Below are 19,815 nucleotides of genomic sequence, written 5' to 3'. Positions count from 1 at the left end.
TGAGTCATTTACTGAAAGATGGTTTAGGGATTGGGATATGAATGTCAAAATATGTTCTATGCCTTTCTCTATAAATAGTAGAGAACAGGGAGGCAAAAACGTATAGCAAGTTATCCTGAGGGGAGAGTTAGTTTAGTAAGATCCCCATAGAAAATGGCAAATATGATAGTACACTGGTTTGTCCATGAATGAAGAGGAAAATCAGGACATAATAAATCCAAGATATTGCAACATTTAGCAAATTAATTACTCTACTAGATCATTATATTGGGACATTGCTTAATGCAATTAAGTATACTTTGAGGGAGTGAGGGAGAAAGAAAATAATTCCAGACAAATAGAGTAAAACTATGATAGAACTGTAATAATAGTTTAATGGTATATTTTTATGCCTGTTCTTTATAGTATTGTTAAACTAACCTATTTATATATATTATGTGAATGAAATCTTACATTTTATCACACATAACTTTTCCAGCTTTATTGAGATATAATTGACATATAACATTATGTAAATTTAAGGTGTACAATGTGATGACTTGATACACGTATATATTGCAAAATGATTACCACAATATGGTTAGTTAGCACCTCCATCACCTCACATAATTAACCTTGTGTGTGTGTGTGCACACGTGTGTGATGAGAACATTTAAGATCTACTCTCTTTGCACCTTTCAAGTGTATAATACAGTATTGTTAACTATAGACGCCACATACTTGAACAACATAGTCTTGCTCTGTCTCTTTTAAATAGAATGATTTCATTAAGGTTTATCTGGTGTTTCCCAATGATTAGATTCAAGTTACACATTCTCAACCATAGTACTACATAAATGATATTGTCTTCCTCTCAGAACATCATATCTGGAGGCACGTAATGACTATCTGCCCTTCATTGAGAATGTTAATTTTGATCACTTGGTCAATGGATGTCTGATTTGAATGTATAGTGGATATTATATATGAAAAATCATTTGCTAAAGCATTTTGAGTCTAGGATGATGGTATTTCCTCCAGAGAGGCTTTTCATTTTCTTCTGCCAGGCACTTGAGGTACTAGCTGCCTTGACCCACCTTAATCTGATTTCAAAGCTTATGATTCTCCAGGCTGCCCATATCACATGGAGGTGGGTTGCAGGTCCATGCAAAGACAGGTTTTATTCCAACAAACTTACTCCTAAGATGCAGCTCTTTAGAAGGCCAGTCCCAAACGGAGGATGGTTAGCTAGTTAATCCCCTATAGAGGTTCTTGATTCCACCCAGACCCACAAGACCACCAGAAGTTCAACCCAGCCTCTCAGACATTTCTTCCTGACACTAAAAATATCTTTGCATGCTGGACTCACCTCTGGGTTCTGTCCTCTCCCAGATTTCAGCACTATAATTCTTTATGATCTTTGTTGTTTTTAAGAAGGTTTCATTTTTCTTTTAAATTCCATATAACTTTTCTTGTGGCTCTTGGTGGAAAGTGTGGGTCAAATTCATGTGTATATCATTATCAGAAGCAATGTTTAACAGAAAATGACCCATCCATTGTTATCTAATGGCCACTGGGCAACTTTTGCATTCACCCAAATGACAATGAGGTTTGTTCTGTTACCTTAGACGCTAAAAACCTCTTGTCACATAAATTAACCCAAAAATGTAGAGAGGCAGCTTCCAAGAAATCCAGAAAGCCTGAAATTTATTTGAAGTAAGTCAATTGAAGTGGACATAATTTCTTTTTGTCTCCCCATCAACTTTCGTGAGGGTCATGATCAGCCCTTAAATGAGGTTCCAGAAAAGAAATGTATAGACATATGGGTCAGCACTCTCTTCTCCTGGTCACATTGAGTAGGTCACGTGATGTAAACTGTGATCTTTCCCAGAGTTATCAGAAAAGAACCTCATTTCCTTTCTGGCATCTTTAATTTGGAGATTGCCACTTTAGAGGTGGGGGGTAAGGTCAGAGGAAAGGTGAGGTTGGAGAAAGAGAGAGAGAGAGAGAAATTACCTGAGAATGAAGCCAAGCAGAAGCGAGCCCAAAAACAAAGATGCTGGGTTAGAGAATATCCCCAGATCATTGGTTGAAGCCTTTGATCCTGATATACTTGAATTTGCCCCTTGGATTGCTCAGTTATGCAAGCCAATAAATTCTCCTAAGCTATTTTGAATTAGGTTTCTGTCTCTTGCAACTCAGAGTCTGGACTGATTAAAAGGCTTTAAAGTCTATGTACACAATAAAATTCTGTGTATAACTATAGAGTATCTCTCCTCTCATGCAGGTCAGCAAGCAATAACCGAATGAGGAGGAGAAGGTATATAAAATGAAAAATAGGGTAGTAGGAATTAAATCTAAAGAGAAGAGAAGACGGATATGCTAATTAGCACATTTAATTTTCATGTAGTCAAATCTTTTAGTGTTTCTATTATTGATAAGTTGCCTTAGGAAAAATAAAATGCACATACATGATAAGTGTACAATACTGCTCCCAAATGAGTCCACACCCTTCGTTTCTGCCATTATCCTTATATAACGTGTAAAATCAAAAGTGAGACGTTAGCGAACAAGATAAATCATTTTTGGAAGTGCTTGAGCAGAGCCGAGGACTTTCTATTCCATACCTCCAAGGCCACCGTTATCTTTCATCTGGGTCTCTGAAATAGCCTCTAACTCATTTCCTAGTGGGCTCTCTCTTTTTCTCTGTTGTCAATGCTACACATGGCAGCCAGAAAACACATCACCCCACTTTCTCAATCAAAATCCTGCAACCTTTGACAAACAAACTCTACAATCCTTTCTACAGCCTACAAAGGGCTCGTTGGCAGGCTCTGGCTCCCTCTCCAACCTCACCCCTTATCCTGTTCCTCACTCATTCCTTCCGGTAGCAGTGAGTTGCTTGAGGTGTCTCTAAATACACCAGGTTCATTCCTTCTGCAGCACCTCTTCCTGGAGGATTATTCCCAGACAGTCACATGGCGTGGTCCTTCATTTAATTCAGGCTCTGCTCAAATATCACATCCTCTGAAAAACCTTTCTTAACTACCCACCCTAAAACATCTTGCCCACTCTTCCATCAGCCTCTGTGCCCTTGCTCTGCCTTGTTTCTATCCATAGCACTCGCACTATCTGACATGTTGTGTTATGTTATACTGTTTATCTGGTTTTTGCCTCTCTCACCCTTCTCTTCTCCCACCTCTTCCCCCATTCTTATTGCCCTTTCTCTCTCTCTCTTTCTACAAATTATTTTTATCGTTTCACCTTTCATTGTTAATGAGTTGGGTTCTTGGAGTTATAACATGGTTTGACGGGTATAAGAGAATATAGATGCTAAGTATTTTCTAAATCATTCGGTGACTGAGATTAGGAAACAGCCTAAATAATTTTTAAGAGGAACGTCAATGTAGCTATGGAGTCCTACTAGAACATACAATCCTGTACACAACATACACCAATTCTGCCATGCAAAAAAAGTGGTTCATAAGTATAAAGCAATATCAAAGAAGTGGGTATATGATTTTAAGGTACATAAACTGTAAGTTTCCATCTTTCCTATGTTCATGTATTATCTATTTCTGCATTCTCGGAAATTCTGAAATCTTGCCATTTATTTGGGATTTTACAGTACATTAATTTAGTTTTGAGCTAGCACCGGCTGTATAAAAAGTAACTGAAAAGAAAGCAAAGCAAATGTGAGAAAAGAAAAACTGAGTAATAATGATTAATGCCAAGTCTAACCTTTCTGCTCTGGAGCATCTAGCATCAAATACAGATCAAGTTACATTTAATAGTCTTCTTCAATCATAAGCTATAAGAAGTAAGTTTCTTGAAATACAACATTAATATATTTAGTAAAAAAAAAACAACTCACTTTTGTGATTCATGGCCCCTGGGATGTTAAGCCAGGTACTGCTGGGTAAATTATTTTCACAACTGGTAAAGTTGCAGATATAAATATGACAATGAATAAGACATTAAAATAGCTAGGAAACAAGTCTTCAGGCATAAGTCCCCAGTTCAAACAGGAGTTAATCATTGAGCTTCTGAATACCGAAATCATTGCTTTAGATATTTTTGGTTATTTTCTCAGGATTTTATATAGATGAAAAAGATCACCTATAAATATTTGTCATGCCACCAACAGCATAATATAGTTTTCACATCCTATCTGAGTGTAGGGGAAAATTAAGTATAGGATGTCATTTTCCCATCACCAACTACAAAAGGAAAATAAATTATCAACTTAAAATGAGACTTTAAAAACATCTAACAGTAGAAATGTACTCAATCCTCACCTCCAACCCCACCGCCCAAAAAAAGCCTTGGTTAGCAATCAAATCTCTTAATTTCATTTTTAAACTGACTACATGGAGGTAATCTTAATGGAAGGTTTTGCAAATTTGATTATAAAATATACCTTATTGCATTTCCCAATTTTAAATTGAAATGTGAAATAATAAAACAGCATAGTAAACTATGTGACAGAGGATGTGAATAATATAGACAGAAATTACAGCCAACGTCTGAGGAAGATGGGGCTTTCTTCCAGTTATTAGACTACTATGGGCCTGTTCACTTGAAATCTCCTTTTTAGTGATAGATATACATATACATATACACATAAATGTATATATGCCTAGTTGTGTGTATGTATGTAAATTTCCAATTTCACTTCCTTTATTGAGTTTGTTTACCCGAGGGGAAAAGTTGAAAATTCACTCTATGCCAACAGCCAATAAACAAAAGTAGTACACTTTTTGTTTGAGGCTCTGGTATTGGGTTCCTGCCTCTATCAAAAACTTATTTTTGAGTCTTGGAAATGTTACTTAACCTATATCTTATTCTCAATTTCAACATCTATAAAATGGAGATATTAATGACATCTACATCCTAAGGTTTTGCTAAGTATTAAATTATATAATTCCTATAAAATAATTAGCAACTATGCATCTAACACATAGTAACACTCCAAAAGTTATTTACTGTTATTATTATTATTATCAATAAACAACTTAATGAGATAGGAACTATTGTCCCATTTACTAAAATGATATTTTAATTTCATTTTCAAATTTCATTATGTCATCCCTACTCCTAATTATGGTATGAACATTTAACTATAAATGCAATTTTAAATGAATATGTTTTTAGAACTTGTCGAAGGTCTTTTTAATGAAGACACTCACCAATTTTTAAGCTATCAACTGGTGTTGATGGGGACTTTGGAATAGCCAAGAGTGAAATCTCAGATTGACTAAGTAAAGATAAGGGAAGGGATGGTCTTGGCAGTGATATCCCTTAAGGGTACAGTGGAGGGAGAAAGAGGAATTTCAGCACTACATAAGCAGATCTATGGATTCTTTAAAATTTGATCCAGTCTCAGATGATAGTCTTGACAGACCATGGAGCGTTGTCTGAAGCAAGTCCTTTAGACAGTACACTACTGCCTTCTACAGTGACTTCCAAATGATCCCGTCTACTCATTGGCGCACTGTCTCAGAAAATAGCATCTTTATTATGGAGAAATTCAAAATCAGTTCACTTGACAGAAAAGATAAGTAGATAGAACTGTAAAACATAGTGCTTCAAACATGAGATGACACTCTTCTTCTCACTGCAGTCTCTTTGAAATTGACTGTGTGCTTAATACTTTGAAGATAATGTGATAATCAGCTAAGCAAAGATAATCAGATAGTCTATGATATAAAATGCATTCTATAAAGAGAGATAATGCTACTGCATTCATTTTCCAAAGAACTTAGTGGGGAAAAAATCATACTTCCCATTATTCCTTGATACTTCACTTCAAGTTAACAAATTAACTCATATGTAAAAAGGATATTTTTCTCATATTTTAGTTATTTGCTTTTTCTTAAAGATATACAACTATCATGGGCAATCTTATCTAATGTCCATCTATTCCATGGGGTAAATATATTTACATGCCTAATATATTTGCTATGTTACTAACTTTCCCTAAGCATACTTTAACGAAATATGTAGAACTTGATAAAGAATTAGGAGACAGTCTGATTTGGCATAGAATGTTTGAAAAAGAGAAAAATCAGCATAATAAGAGCTTGATGAGCAGAAGGAAGAATGTTAGGAGATTAAATCTAAGACGTAGGCAAGAGGCAAGTTCAAGACTGTTCAAAATATTTGCATTGGTTCTTCCAAAGAGAAAAAAAATATCTATCATGAGCAATGAGATTGAAAGGAAGTCCAGTGATTAAGATGTCTTTTGATATATAGAAGCGACCGAGAGAGCACTTTTGAAGACAACATGCTTTGCGTTACAAAGTCTAGGATGAACTCACCTGTATAAAAAAGAGAAGATGAAAAATCTCACATCATTAAATAGTGGCAAAGAAGTTAGAATCATCAAAAGCTATGACTTACAGTCAGTGCAAAATATTAAAGATAAAGAAAAATATAGGTGTGTTTTCTTCATTTTTTAAAATTTAAAATGTTGTAAAATAGTCCAGAAAACTGGAGATAAAATGATAGGGAAAGAATCACCTATTTTCCCACCATTTTGTAGCACATTTATAATTTCAGTGTTCATATGTGTAGGTTTTATCCAGCTATGGTAGGACTTGTATATAATTTTGTACCACATTTTTCCCAAGGAACATTATAGCATATGTATTTTTATTTGATTATAATCCTCATATTTACTTTTAATGGTTGCATATTATCCTGAAAGTGTATTATTGGCCATTTGAGTAGCTTCTGATTTTTTAGTTTACGTAATACATCCATCAACACTTTCAAATATATGACCTTTTCCATATTTTGTACCATTTCCTTAGGATAGATTCCCAGAAGGAATATTAATGGATCAGACAGTATGAATATTTTTATAGTTTTTTCCCCATATACTGCCAAATTGCTTTTCAAAAGGGCTGTGCCAATTTTAATTGCAACGAACAGTTTCTGAAAGCACCAGATTCACTGCATCCTTGCCAACATGGGACATGATTATTTTTAATATTGTCATTTAGTAGATGAATAAGAAGTCTTCATATTGCTCATATAATTTATTTAGTCTAGTAGACCAGAGGAGGGAAAGGAGAATATCTGAAATTAAGGAACAATCTGACAAAATCTCCCTATTCTAGAGGCTATCTTTGTGGTCAAGATGATTAAGCAGAGGCTGGGAGATCCTCCAACAAGATTAGTTCACAGTAAATTGCATATACATAAAGCATGGTCATAGACAAGTATAAACCTGGGCAGGGGTCTCTAGGGAAATGTCATGAATCCAAGCTTGTGGTCCAGTCCAATTCAGCACTATCAATCATGCAATTGAAGACAAAGAAAGCAAGATAATCAAATGTGAAAATAAACAAATGGTATATTTTCAAAGTAAACAAACACACATACATTTTAATCCAGTGACTCCACTTCCAGGTCCTACAGATTCCTGCATACACGAAATAATGTGTACAAGATTATGACAGTGTTGGTTGTGTTAGCTAAAAGATTGGAAAAATATAATTGTTCATTAGGAGGATACTGTCTAATAAATAAATTATGGTACTTTCAACAAACGTAATATTATGGAGTTTAAAAATGAATGAGGAAACTCTTTATGTATCAATTTTGACAGTCCTCCAGGATTGTTGAGTTTAAAAAGCAGGAAACAAAACATTTATACAAATGTTACCATTTGTATAAAAATTGGGGGAAAAAAGTTTAAAAGTTTAGTGTTTGCCCCGGCTAAGCATTCTCGGAAAAGATACCTAGAAACTAATGAGGGACCGGCCCCTTGGCTTAGCAGTTGAGTGCGCGCGCTCTGCTACTGGCTGCCTAGGTTTGGATTCCAGGTGCACACCGGCGCACCATTTCTCCAGCTATGCTGAGGCGGTATCCCACATACAGCAACTAGAAGGATGTGCAACTATGACATACAGCTATCTACTGGGGCTTTGGGCAAAAAAAAGGAAGAGGATTGGCAATAGATGTTAGCTCAGAGTCGGTCTTCCTCAGCAAAAAGAGGATGATTGGCATTTTGTAAGGAAGATCAGCTCAGGGCTGATCTTCCAAAAAAAAAAAAAAAAAAAAACAAAAGAAACTAATGAGTGGTTACCTATTCGAGGGGGTGAGTACTGGGTGTATGGGGGAGGGACATGGGTAGGAGAATTTTTACTGTGTATTATTTGGACCATGTGTATATTATCCATTCAAAAATTAAATACATTAATTTAACAAAAGAATATAATAACAACAAATTTGGCTATATCTTATATCTTGGAACTAGCCGTCAGATTACACATCCTCATGAGCTATGAGAAGGCAATGGCTATTAGAGGGAACCAATGACCAACTGATTTTCTTTTTCCTCTTCTGTTCTTTTCCAATAATTGCATTATTTATTCAAGTATAACTCAGGAGATCATCAAAATCATCCCATCAGCCAATATGCCAGAGTAAACTGTTCCTCAAAATGTATTACAATAATAATGCATTTATGCTTTTAGGAAAATCCCACCCATTCCTATATCCAGACCCCTTTCTTCTTCTTTGGAAGTTATAATCTCTGAGCTGTGAGCATAAACCAAGAGGAAAAAATATTCAAAACATTCAGTATTTGTACAGTATTTGCTTTCTGATTTATATAAGGAAGCATGGTTTTCTGCTTTATTATAATCAAATTTAACAGAATCTTTCATTGCATTTAATAAATAATGGGGCCAGACTATAGTTTATCTTCTTAAGATATGATAGCTCATATTGTTTCAATTTAAGCATGAGTTAATGAGAAATAGCAGGGTAACTGATGAGATACATACACATATCAATATATGTAACTGCTTTATTTTTTATTATATTTATATTTTTTAACTTGTTATTGCAATAAGAATTCTTCATTTGAATCATAAAATGCAAATGTATTTTAAATTCAATTACACTGAGATAAAGATTTGAAAAGCAAAGTCCAAAATGACTCCTGAGAAGTTATCCGAGTAGGAAACTAACCAAATTTCACTTGATATACAATAACTAACTTAATGTGCAAAAAGGAATATTGCTCAAGTAGCTCCTTTCCTTCCAAAATTAAGTGTATAAGTCCAATGTTTTGCTTCCAATATGGTTATCTGGAAGCCCCAAAACACTATTATTTCTCCAATTATTCTTTTGTTTGTTTTAGTATAGATTTTTACATGATTATTAAAGTAGTGCCTGCTCCTGATAAAAAATATTTTTATATACTTAAAAATAAAATCCCCATAATCCACTATCCCCAAAAAACAAATGTTAATATTGTATGGAAGACTTCTCATATATGTGAATGTAAGTTCCTCCTTCATATTAAATTTTGTATTCTGCTCTATTATTTCATCAGCATTTCCCAATGTTATTACCAACCTTTCAAAATCATGATTTAATGGTATATATCATAATTTAATTTTTTCCCCTACTGCTGGCCAGATAGATTATTTTTACTATCAAACTACTACAAATGGCATTTAAATTAATCTGAGTGTATTTCTGATTAATTACGTGGAATTAATTCCTAGATGTGGTATTACTGAAACAAAGGCAACATTTTTAAGGCTTTTGATACACACAGTGGATGTCTATTGTTTTTATCTATCCAGCATCCATTTTCCCCTCTGTTGGTAACAATCTTTTGAGTTTCGTTTGAATGTGGTCTTGAGAGGACTGGCAGTCAAGGTGCCCAGTGATCCACTGACTAAAGCCTAGGCACAAAACCTGAGCTAGGTCAGTCGTACTTCTCATTCTAGGAATTTGGGTCTGAAGCAAATTGACACATGGACAGAAAAGGTCCGTGATGCTGATGCTAATTCACCTAGTGATGGTACCTGGCAAAGATTTCATCCCTTTCTCCCATGATCTCTGTAGCTATTCTGTCACCTCTCCTTTTCTTTTGATTCTGTAAGCTACAAAATACCTTCCTTTTGTTGTGAATCTTATTCCTTAAGTTAATCATAATTAATTTCTGTATCAACAGAAGAACTCTCTAAACACCAATGAGGAGCCTTACCAGAAGTTTAGGAGAATCTACAGTTCACCTCATCTTCATCATCTCCATCAACTTTTGTAAATGAATCAGACTTCACTTATAATCTCTGCTACTTTGATAAGCTAAAATATGCTATCATTTAAAAATTTTTTCCTTTAGTTTTTATCAAGTTCAACTTTAGATACTTATTGGCCTTATATATTTCTCGTTTTTATAGATTATCAATTTATTTCTTTGTCCATTTTTCTATTTTATTACTTATAATTGTTTTAGTAGCCAATACCAATGCCTATTGCTTCCTAATTATGTTCAAGGCACTAACGATAAAGTAATGAATATGAGTCTCTCTCGTCAAGAAGTTTTCAATCTAGTGAAGGCGATGTATATAAACTAGGAGTCACAGTATTTTTTTTTTTGGCTATTGCCATTTTATTTTATTATTTTATTTTATTTTATTATTTTTGTGAGGAAGATCAGCCCTGAGCTAACAATCTGTTCCCAATCCTCTTCTTTTTGCTGAGGGAGATTGGCCCCGAGCTAACATCCGTGCCCATCTTCCTCTACTTTATATGGGACGCCACCACAGCATGGCTTGACAAGCAGTGTGTCTGTGCGTGCCGGGGATCCGAACCTGCGAACCCCGGGCCGCCAAAGTGGAGTGCGTGCACTTAACCGCTTGCGCCACCGGGCCGGCCCAGGAGTCACAGTATTTTGAGATAAGTGCTCTAATAGGAGAAAGCACTGAAAGGTTTTTGTAAGAGTGAATATTAAACTGTTATTAGTAATTTATGTTAAAAATATTTCCTTAATTTACTTAATGACTATTTTCACTGAAAACTGTTAAATTTCATAAGGTCAAATCTTTATATTTTTCCCATTATGTTTGTGTTTATGAAGTCTCTATTTTCTTCTAACTTGATTTAGATTTTCTTTATATTAGCTCTTCACTTCATGTGACTTTTACTTCGGAATGCAATGTCAGATAGTGAGCGTACATTTTTCACAAATAATTACTCAATCTTCCCAGAACCACATATTGATCATTTTTTATTTTCCCACAGATTTGTGATTATTGCATATTAGGCTTTATTTTCACATATGTTAGAGTTTGTGTCTGAGGTTCTTTTACTTTCTTATTCATGTTCGTCTGCCTGTTAATACACTGTATTAATTACTGCCATTTTTAATACCTTTAAATCATGGTGCAATTTCATCTCAATGATTTTTTCAATTAAACATTTTTTGCTTTATAACTTATTTGCTATTCCATATGAACTTTAGAATCTCTAAATTTTGCAATATCTTTGGATTTTAATTTGGATTGTCCATATATACATGTATGTCTATATGTGTGTAGGTATGTAAATACACATACACAAATATTCGCTATTTGTACTTTGGAAATTTCTCTACTTTTTCACATTTATTGTAAATATCCATTATTTAAGATTTGAGTTTTAATATCCTCTGATTCTTTGCTTACTGTAACAACAAGTCAGGAGAAATTTTCAGGCAGCATTGAAATAACTCCTTATAACATTTAAAATATAAAGTTAATATATATATATTTTTGTATATATATGTATAAAGAGACAGAGAAAGAGACACACAGACAGAGACAGAGACAGAGACAGAGCGAGAAAGAAGGAACCAGTAAAGAGGGAAAAAATAACTACTTTTAGTCGTCTTCAAGAAATTTGAGGATTGGCCTATTTTTTATTTTAGTCATCATAGTTAGAAACTAAAGATTATCTTTTATTTCTTTGAATAAAGGGAATTAGGCCAAAATAATCACTACAATAACTTTATTGATGCAATTTATTATTTTTTAGTTGTGCTTATTATGAAATATAGCACCTCTCCTGTCTGTAACTAGATGGGCTGTTCAGTCAGAGAAATCAACATGTATTACTCATATTCAACTGTCTAACTCCTCAAAAATTGGAATTCAAACAATCAGTAATTATATCACCATTTTGCTGACATAGAAACTAAAGTAGTGATGGACTATGGTGGGAATTCACCAGCACTCTGATTTGCATAGACAGATGCAGAATGGAGGAAGCCTAACTTCATGTGGCCTATTCATAAAGCCATGGTCTATCTGTGTACATTTAGTGCAATTCTTCTTCTCTAGTAGCCTTTAAATTTACAACTAATTGTATACAACCAAACTCTACCTCTGGTGATTGTCTCTGACTGAGTGCTAGGGCTCTGAGCAAGTCACCCACAAATTTTGTTGTTCAGTGAGAAATTGATACAGCCCTGATGTCATCTATATATGTCATGAAAATATTTCATAGTCAAAGACTAAATAAAATGCCAACTGCAACAACTCAGAAGCAAGTGCAGTCTATCAGTTATAAACCATCACTTCAGTTGCAAATTTGCATTTTAGGACAATGATGTGTCTCTTCAAACCATTGTGGTGGTTATTATCTGATGGAATCCAGCAATAGTTTTTTTCTTTTCCTTGAGAGATAAGAGAGAGGTACTACTTCTTTAAAATTCTCTCCCTATCCATGTAGTTTCCCTCTGTCCGCCCATCTTTTTGTTTTGTTTTTGCGTTAAGATAACTTAGAGCAGTAGCTCTTAAGCTTTTCTTAACCATTTTTCCTTACTCTGAAACATTTGAGAATGGAAAAAGCTTGCAAACAATTTTGGCATTTCCTGGAGTCCCTGAAGCTCACCTATCAATCACTTTGAAGCTCACAGACCTCTGGAAAGAAGAAATCCTGTTTTAGAGATACTAGTAAATATTTAAAAGGAATTCTATAGACATAATGACTGAATTAAGTACAAATATTTTACATGCAAACTTACCTCTAGCCCTATAAATCTTAGAAGACATCTCTAAATGCTTCCCAATTTATCATTTTCTTGATCTCAACATAATATCAATACAATGCAACAGTATGTCGGATATTAAAATACTTAGATGCACAAATTGGTAGATACAGTCATTTTTTCTTACATTACTGTTTTAGAAAATGTAAAGCTGTCTAACGGGCAACGGGCATGGAGTTAATTTAAACACTTAGTAGTTGACAAACTATATTTATAGACCTGACCCTACTTTCAACTGACTTTGGGCAATTATCAACATCCTGGAGTAAGTTCTTCTCTATACATAGAGGAGGTTGGACTAACCACCTGGGTTCTTCCCAGCTCTAAATATCTGATTCCTGCTTAGCTCTCATCTAACAGTTTCATCATCAGCCAGAGCTGACACTATGTGCTAGGTACGGTAACCGTTGGTTTACTTGCTTCTTTAAAACACTCTTTTCCTAAAGTTTTGAATTTTGGGCAGAAAGGAGAAAAACCAGGGCAAAAAAAAAGATAAAGGTTTATTTAATTGGATGGTATATGCCTTCTTGAATTTGGTTAAATAAAATATTGAGACGGCATTATTAGAAGACTTATCCCTATCTCTTAAAACTGGATTGTATAGCAGCAGTCTTGAAGACTTTTCTTGAATGATGAAAATCCATTCAGAAATGACTATTAGCATTATGTGCCCTGCACTAATATCTTGGTCATAATAGAACTTGTGAATAAGTTGGCATTGATTCATTATGTGGTATGGCTTCTTGGGAGTACAATTTCAGCTTTCCTCTTAAATGAAAATATTGTTCACAAACCAATTTTTGAAAGTTCCATTCTTCCATTCTTCACAGGACGGTAAAAAAACCCACAACAATTCTTTTCAGATGTAAGCTAAAGACCCTAAAGAAAATAATGAAGTGGAAAGCACAGAAAATGAAACTGGAATCATAATTGCACACTGTTCTATGCAAGACAATAGAACCTGGAAAAATATCCCTAGGTTTTATCTGTAATTGGACTGACTGGATAACCAAATCAACTTTGAAGGAAAGACAAACTTATTTTGAAGTGTTTTGGCTTTTCTTATTAGAAGATCAGATCATGAGTCTTTTTTTTTTTTTTTTTGGATGCATAAACTTTAGGGAAACTTTGACCTTAAACCATAGGGTTTTTGATCAGCTTTCACAGAGGTATATGAATATGTCACCCTCAATGAGGAAGAAGCAGAATGTTTCTCATTAAAATTATGCTTCTGGATCTTTCCTTACTACTTCCATTTTTCTCATTCCCTTTAAATTAGGCTATGTAGATTTGACCTTGAATAGTCATAAATGCCTTTTGAAACGTTGTTAATTTGAAGCAAACATGTTAAAGGATAAACGTTTCCTACTTTGGCTCCTCTGAAAAATATTATGATTTAATTTTAAAGATTGTTTAAAGGGCAGATATTCTGTCATTTCATTGCTTAATCATCTTTGGATCCATCTTCTGCCTTTAACCCTCATCTTATACAGTGTTGCTGTTATTTGGATACATAGTTTCAGGAGTAACAGGTATTAGATTATCACCCTGATTATTTTCCAGTTCTTAGATTAAGATTTAAGACTATATTTGTGTGGGTATTTGTGTGTTAATCGGAGAGAAAATGACATGGAAAGAGACTGGGCCATAGGATGGGGGGGGCGGGGTTAGAAAAAAATACATTGGTAGGAGATAAATATTCTGCATAAGTTATTTACTTATTATGTTTTTTGTTTAAAATCTATTTCACCCCAATAAAATATAAGCCTCATGAGTGCCAGAGTCTTCGATTTGTTCTGCAATATAGTCAAAGCAAATAGAACAGTGTTTTGCACATAGCAGGAACATAGCACGATTTGTTAAATTTTACTTGAATAAACCAGTATCATAATTAATTAGTAATAGATTACTTAAGAGGATGAGAATTTTGCCTTATGAAGTACATTCACATTCAGGATGGGTTGGTGAATTTGTTTCAAATGGAGGGTTGTTAGATTCCTTCTGAGAGCCTTTCCAGTATACACATATATGTGTGAGTGTGTGTGTGTATGTGAGAGAGAGAGAGAGAGAGAGCGGGACAGAGACAGAGACAGAAAGAGAATGCAAATTAATATCTGATTTACTGAACTGGTTCAAGTTTTTAATTTCTCTAAACATGTTAGTTTCCAAAAAAAACATTTCATGATTAATTAAATGAAAATAAATTACTATTATGTAAGACAAAATAAACCTCACTATTTTACCTAACAATGTGGAAACTCTAATCATGACTATTTGACAAATTAAATATGTTTTATTTCATAAGATCATGGTATTTATCACATTGCTATTCATAGGAAATGTGATCTTTTTAGAAAAGTTATGCAGTACTGAAATTAAAATCTGGTATAGGTCAAAAGTGAATTTAGTGGCCTAGAGTCTTGACAAGTTGACATTTACTTGAGTCACTAAAATCCATTTAGAAAATATGGCAGTCTCAGCTCATGGGCTGCCCTGGAGCAAAAGAAGTCAAAACCGAAGTGAATTTGCAGAACTGGCAGAACTTGAATCGCATGTATAAACTAAGTGGCTAGCACTAACCATTACCTTCCGTAAGCCTGTACCCACCCCCCCCACACACACACACCCTGCATCATTTCTGTTTTGAGTCAAACATAGACCATACTGCTTTATCCTAATATTTATGTTCATTGATACATTTCTCTGAACTTGATTACATTTTATCCTGGTGGCTTTTAAAATATATTTAATTAGCTGAAAAAACAATTTCCCAAAGTAAAAGTTTCTTCCTCGCTCCCCCAAAAATGCCTTAAAATGAATGCAAAGGCTCTGTTTCTGTTTAAAGACTTGTGGCTTACCCCAATACACAATGCAATGGAGTTACAAGAGGTAACTTGATATCAATGTGAAAAAACACTTTCTTAGCCAAGTAGTTAAAATTTTTCTTAAAAGTTCCACTTTTAGTATTGGCTATTATTCCTAACTTAGTTTTAATTTAAGCTTACTTTAAAATTATTAATAATGCATAACACATTTTAATCCTATTTCCCCCATATCAACCCATAGGGAAAACAGTTCACCAGCTCATAGCATTGTATAAATGAAATACAGAACTAAAATCAACTGCTTAATGTGTTTAATAATCTTAATAAAGTTCTGAAAGTTACAAGTAAAATATTGCGATATTAAAATAATCACCTGGAAGCAGGTAAATTTTGTGTGGAAATGTAACAACCACAAGCTATACTCTCTTTAATTATATCAGAAAACTAGATTTTTAAACCAGATGCGATGACTGCTAAGGAGAAAAGACTTACTACCAATTTTCTACAAACCCAAATGCAACGTGTAAGTGTTCAACTAAAATAGTACTAAAAAATCCATTTACAGTTCACAAATTAAGTGATGAAAAATGTGCAATCATCCTTGACACAAAACTAACATCACTGCTAGTTTACCAGTAAGTTATTCATCCACTTTAGAATAATTTACATTACTAAATTGGGAGAAATTGAACCTTCACAATTAAAAAAAAAAAAAGGTGAAAATGCTGACATTTTGGACAGCTCCCTCCTGATTTTTCTCCAGTATTTCTATTAGGTGTCTTACTTTCATTTTCTCTGCTTTACCAAATCAGAAATGAGGACAACCAAAAGTTGTTTCTGTGGTTTGAGTTTGAGTTTTATTTTGGTTGCGTTGTGTTGTGTTTTGAGGCAAAAGATTCCTCCAGTGGAAGAGATTAGGGAGCTACACGACAAGGAAAGTGCTGTTCTCAGTTCTAGATTTGGCTCCCTGTAATGAGCCAATTTTTATTTTCCGAAGATTCTTTAGCTGGCAAGCAAGGAGCTGCCCTCTCCACTTGCATTCCCCGCTGCAACCCCATAGCCTCTGAAAAGGACCAAAGCCTCTCTCCATCTGCGTCAGAGTTGGGACGGCCCGTTAGTGCCTAGGTATTTCAAGAACGTTCCCAAGCAGAGACTCCTACTGAGACAATGGGCCACATACGAAACAATCGACAAGAGTAAGTTTGTGCATCCTGAAGAGGAATGGAGAAACCACTGCACTGAGCTACGGAGATACGGATTTATCCCGGCAGCACCATCCATTTGCAGCAGCGCATAAAATCCGCCTTCTGCGGAAAGGTTTGCAGAGCCTGTGGAACTCCCAATGGCTTTACAAAATAAAATTATTTAATATAAAATAAAAACATCGTAGGCATTGGAGGAAGCTGGGTCCGTAAACCTGGTTACACTTGGTTAACGTGCTCTAGGTCTGGTTACCCAGACCCCGCTTCGAGGGGCTGGCAAGAGGCTGCTCCTGGCCAGCCCCAGCGTGGTGCACCGGTGTCTGCGACCCGACAGCGGGCGGGAACTTTCTCGGAGGGCGGAGCCGCCGGGAAGTCTGCAGCTGCCCCGGGCGCCCCGGGTCGGGCCCCGACCCCGGAAGGTACCCAGGCCAAGGCAGCCCCGGGAGGCAGTGGCTCCACCCGGACGCGTACCCCGGCCCCGCCCCGCTTCGGCCTCGCGGTCAGCTGGCAGACACCCGTGCCTCACGCCCGCGCGGGCCAGGAGCAGCCTCTGCGAACCCCTCACAGCGGAACTCTCCTCATCCCCAAATCTGCGCTCCCGAAAAGAGTAGCGAGCCTCCGATAACGGGCGTCAGACACCAAAAAGTCGCCGCTCCCCAAGTTTAGTTCCATTCCCCCTTCTCTTTCCTCCTTTTCTTCGGCGAGGCGGACCAACCGTTACTTTCTCCTCCTTCCCCTCCCTTCCCAGCCGAAGTCCCTGGCGCAAAGCGGGACTTTGGGGAGCCTCGGTGAATGCGCCTGTCCCCTGGTGCGCTGGATCCACAGCTTCCTCTTTTCATTAAGGCAATAAAGTTCAATTTGCCCAGTTCTTTACGAGCCACGGTGGACTTTCCCTTGCTTTCCGTGCGCTCTCCCTCCCACTAAGCCAAGAGCATCCTATTCACTCCATCCCAGCCTGGATCCCTGAAGGACGTCGGTTCACGCGAGATGGGACCCACTGCGCTCCCTGCAAAGTGCCCCAAACAGCGCGTCCGCCCACACACACACACACACACACACACACACACAATGCCGTCCTGTGCTGTCAAAGTCTGTCAGCGCTAAGAGGAGAACGCACGAGCAGGAGTGGCACTGGCGCGGGCATAGCCTAGCGGTGCGACCGGACTCGCTGTTCGGGTCCCAAACACCCTAGTCAAGATGCGCCGGGCACAACGAGCCTCGTAACCCCCCAAAGATCACACCAGAGGTCCCGGGGGCCGCGCGGGCGCTGCCGGGCCGGACCTTACCCGCGGGGCGCGTGGTCCCCCGTCGCTCGGCTAGCCCGCGGGCCACAGGGACGCTGCAGCCGGGGTCCCGGGAATGCTGCTGCTCCGCTGCCGCTGCCCGGATACCCGGCGTCAGCATCACTTCTCCACCACCTCCGCCTCCTCGTGCTCTGTTCTCTCGGCCACCCCTTCCCGGCGGCCGCCTGCAAGACGGGCAGCGCCGGCGGCGCGGCGCGGTGGGCGGCAGCGGAGGCGGCGGCGGCGCCGCGCGAGCTCGCCCAGCTGCACAGGCTCGAGCAGCCGCGGCGGCAGCCGGAGCACCGGAGCCCGGCTGCGCTTCCCCGGCGATGGCACTGGCCTCGGCGACTGACAACGCCCGGCAGCCAATCGCTGCCTCGCCTCGCGCGGCTGGGGGAGACCAATCAGAGCGGAAGGCCCAAGGTTTTCCTCCGCCTTTGCTCGGCAGGCTTGTTTCCGGGAGAGGCGGCGATGCTGCTGGGGTTTGGGATGGGGGAGGCGCGGGAGGGGCGCAGGGTGGAGGACTCTTGGCCTTAGGTGCGGCGACACAGCCAGGCCCACCGAGATGGGCCTGGGGCGCTTTCTGACTGCTGGGAGCCCGCGGCTTGGCAGAAAAGGGCGCCCTGGGGTGACTCTGTCCCCAGAGCCTCGGCCCGGCGGTTCAGCATCTTGGCATCCTGGTGTAGCGGTCGTGGGATCCGAGTAAGAACGGCATTGCTGGAGAGCGAATCCCTGGAGGTGGTCGCCGCCTTGAAGGAATCATGCGAACAGTCACCAGACAGCGCCCCCGTCCTTCTCCCGTTGGCAGTTTTGGCAGCTGAAGAGAGTGGTACTTCTGAGCCTCCGAACCGCTCCTCCTCATAGTAATCAGCCCACAAGTGTGCCCGAGCTATGAAAGAGGCACATGGAGAAATGTTCTCGAAGTTGTAGGTAGAGTGGACCTTCCCTTCCTTCCCTCCAAATAAACTCCCCTACCTTCACCACCCCCCAACACAAAACAAGACAAAACACCTCAAGAAGCAGTGGAGAAAGATAGTTTAGCAGAAAACCTAGTTGGTTTGCTTTTTTTTCTTTTTCTTTTTCCTTGGAGAATCACTTCTGAATGATACAATAGGGTGTGTGTGTGTGTGTGTGTGTGTGTGTGTGTGTGTGTGGTTTGACTCAAACACCGAAGAAGTGAAGTTATTTGGCAAGGAAAGAAAAAGAAAATGAAAGTGGCAAACTCTTCTTGCACCGCTCTCTTCCCAATCCTGTAAATGATCCTTGCTTGTGAAGCATTTTAAGTCCCTTCAGTGCAAATATGTCCGAATGGTCCAGAGTTCTAAGTCTATAACTCATGTTGCAGTAAAGAAGTAAATTAAGTTGTACATTGTCTTGAATAGGCGTGGGTCTTTCCCCAGGTGACTTTCCCTCTCTGATGGGGATAGCCATACCTATCTTACTACGTTGTTGTGAGGGTCAAAAATGAGGTGTATAAATCAGCTACATGGTTGTCTGACAAATACTTGGAAATCAGCCTGTGTTAACTACACTGCTGCTGCTGTTTCTAATTACATTTTAAGTGATCCTTTTCTTTTTGCAATAATCACTCCTTTCTTCATTTACTTTCCTTTTAAGATAACTCCATGTATCCTGTGACACCCAAAATAAATCCTGCCTAAATTTTATGATCACTATAAGGAAAA

At 37.9% G+C, this 19,815-nt stretch overlaps 1 protein-coding gene across 1 annotated transcript in view; it reads right to left on the bottom strand.

The window, feature by feature from the left end:
* The window catches only part of B3GALT1 (beta-1,3-galactosyltransferase 1), a 503,223-nt gene extending 484,868 nt beyond the window's left edge, over nucleotides 1–18,355 (bottom strand). Inside the window, exon 1 of the mRNA XM_087435339.1 lies at nucleotides 18,134–18,355. The gene's annotated coding sequence lies outside the window, so the exon portion shown is untranslated. The remainder of the gene's footprint in view (nucleotides 1–18,133) is intronic.
* Between the last annotated feature and the right edge of the window lie 1,460 nt (nucleotides 18,356–19,815).

This window comes from Ceratotherium simum, chromosome 9 (assembly GCF_057802395.1).
Source record: "Ceratotherium simum simum isolate JZ-2026a chromosome 9, ASM5780239v1, whole genome shotgun sequence".
Taxonomy (NCBI): domain Eukaryota; kingdom Metazoa; phylum Chordata; class Mammalia; order Perissodactyla; family Rhinocerotidae; genus Ceratotherium; species Ceratotherium simum.
This window is presented reverse-complemented; position numbering and strand designations above follow the sequence as displayed.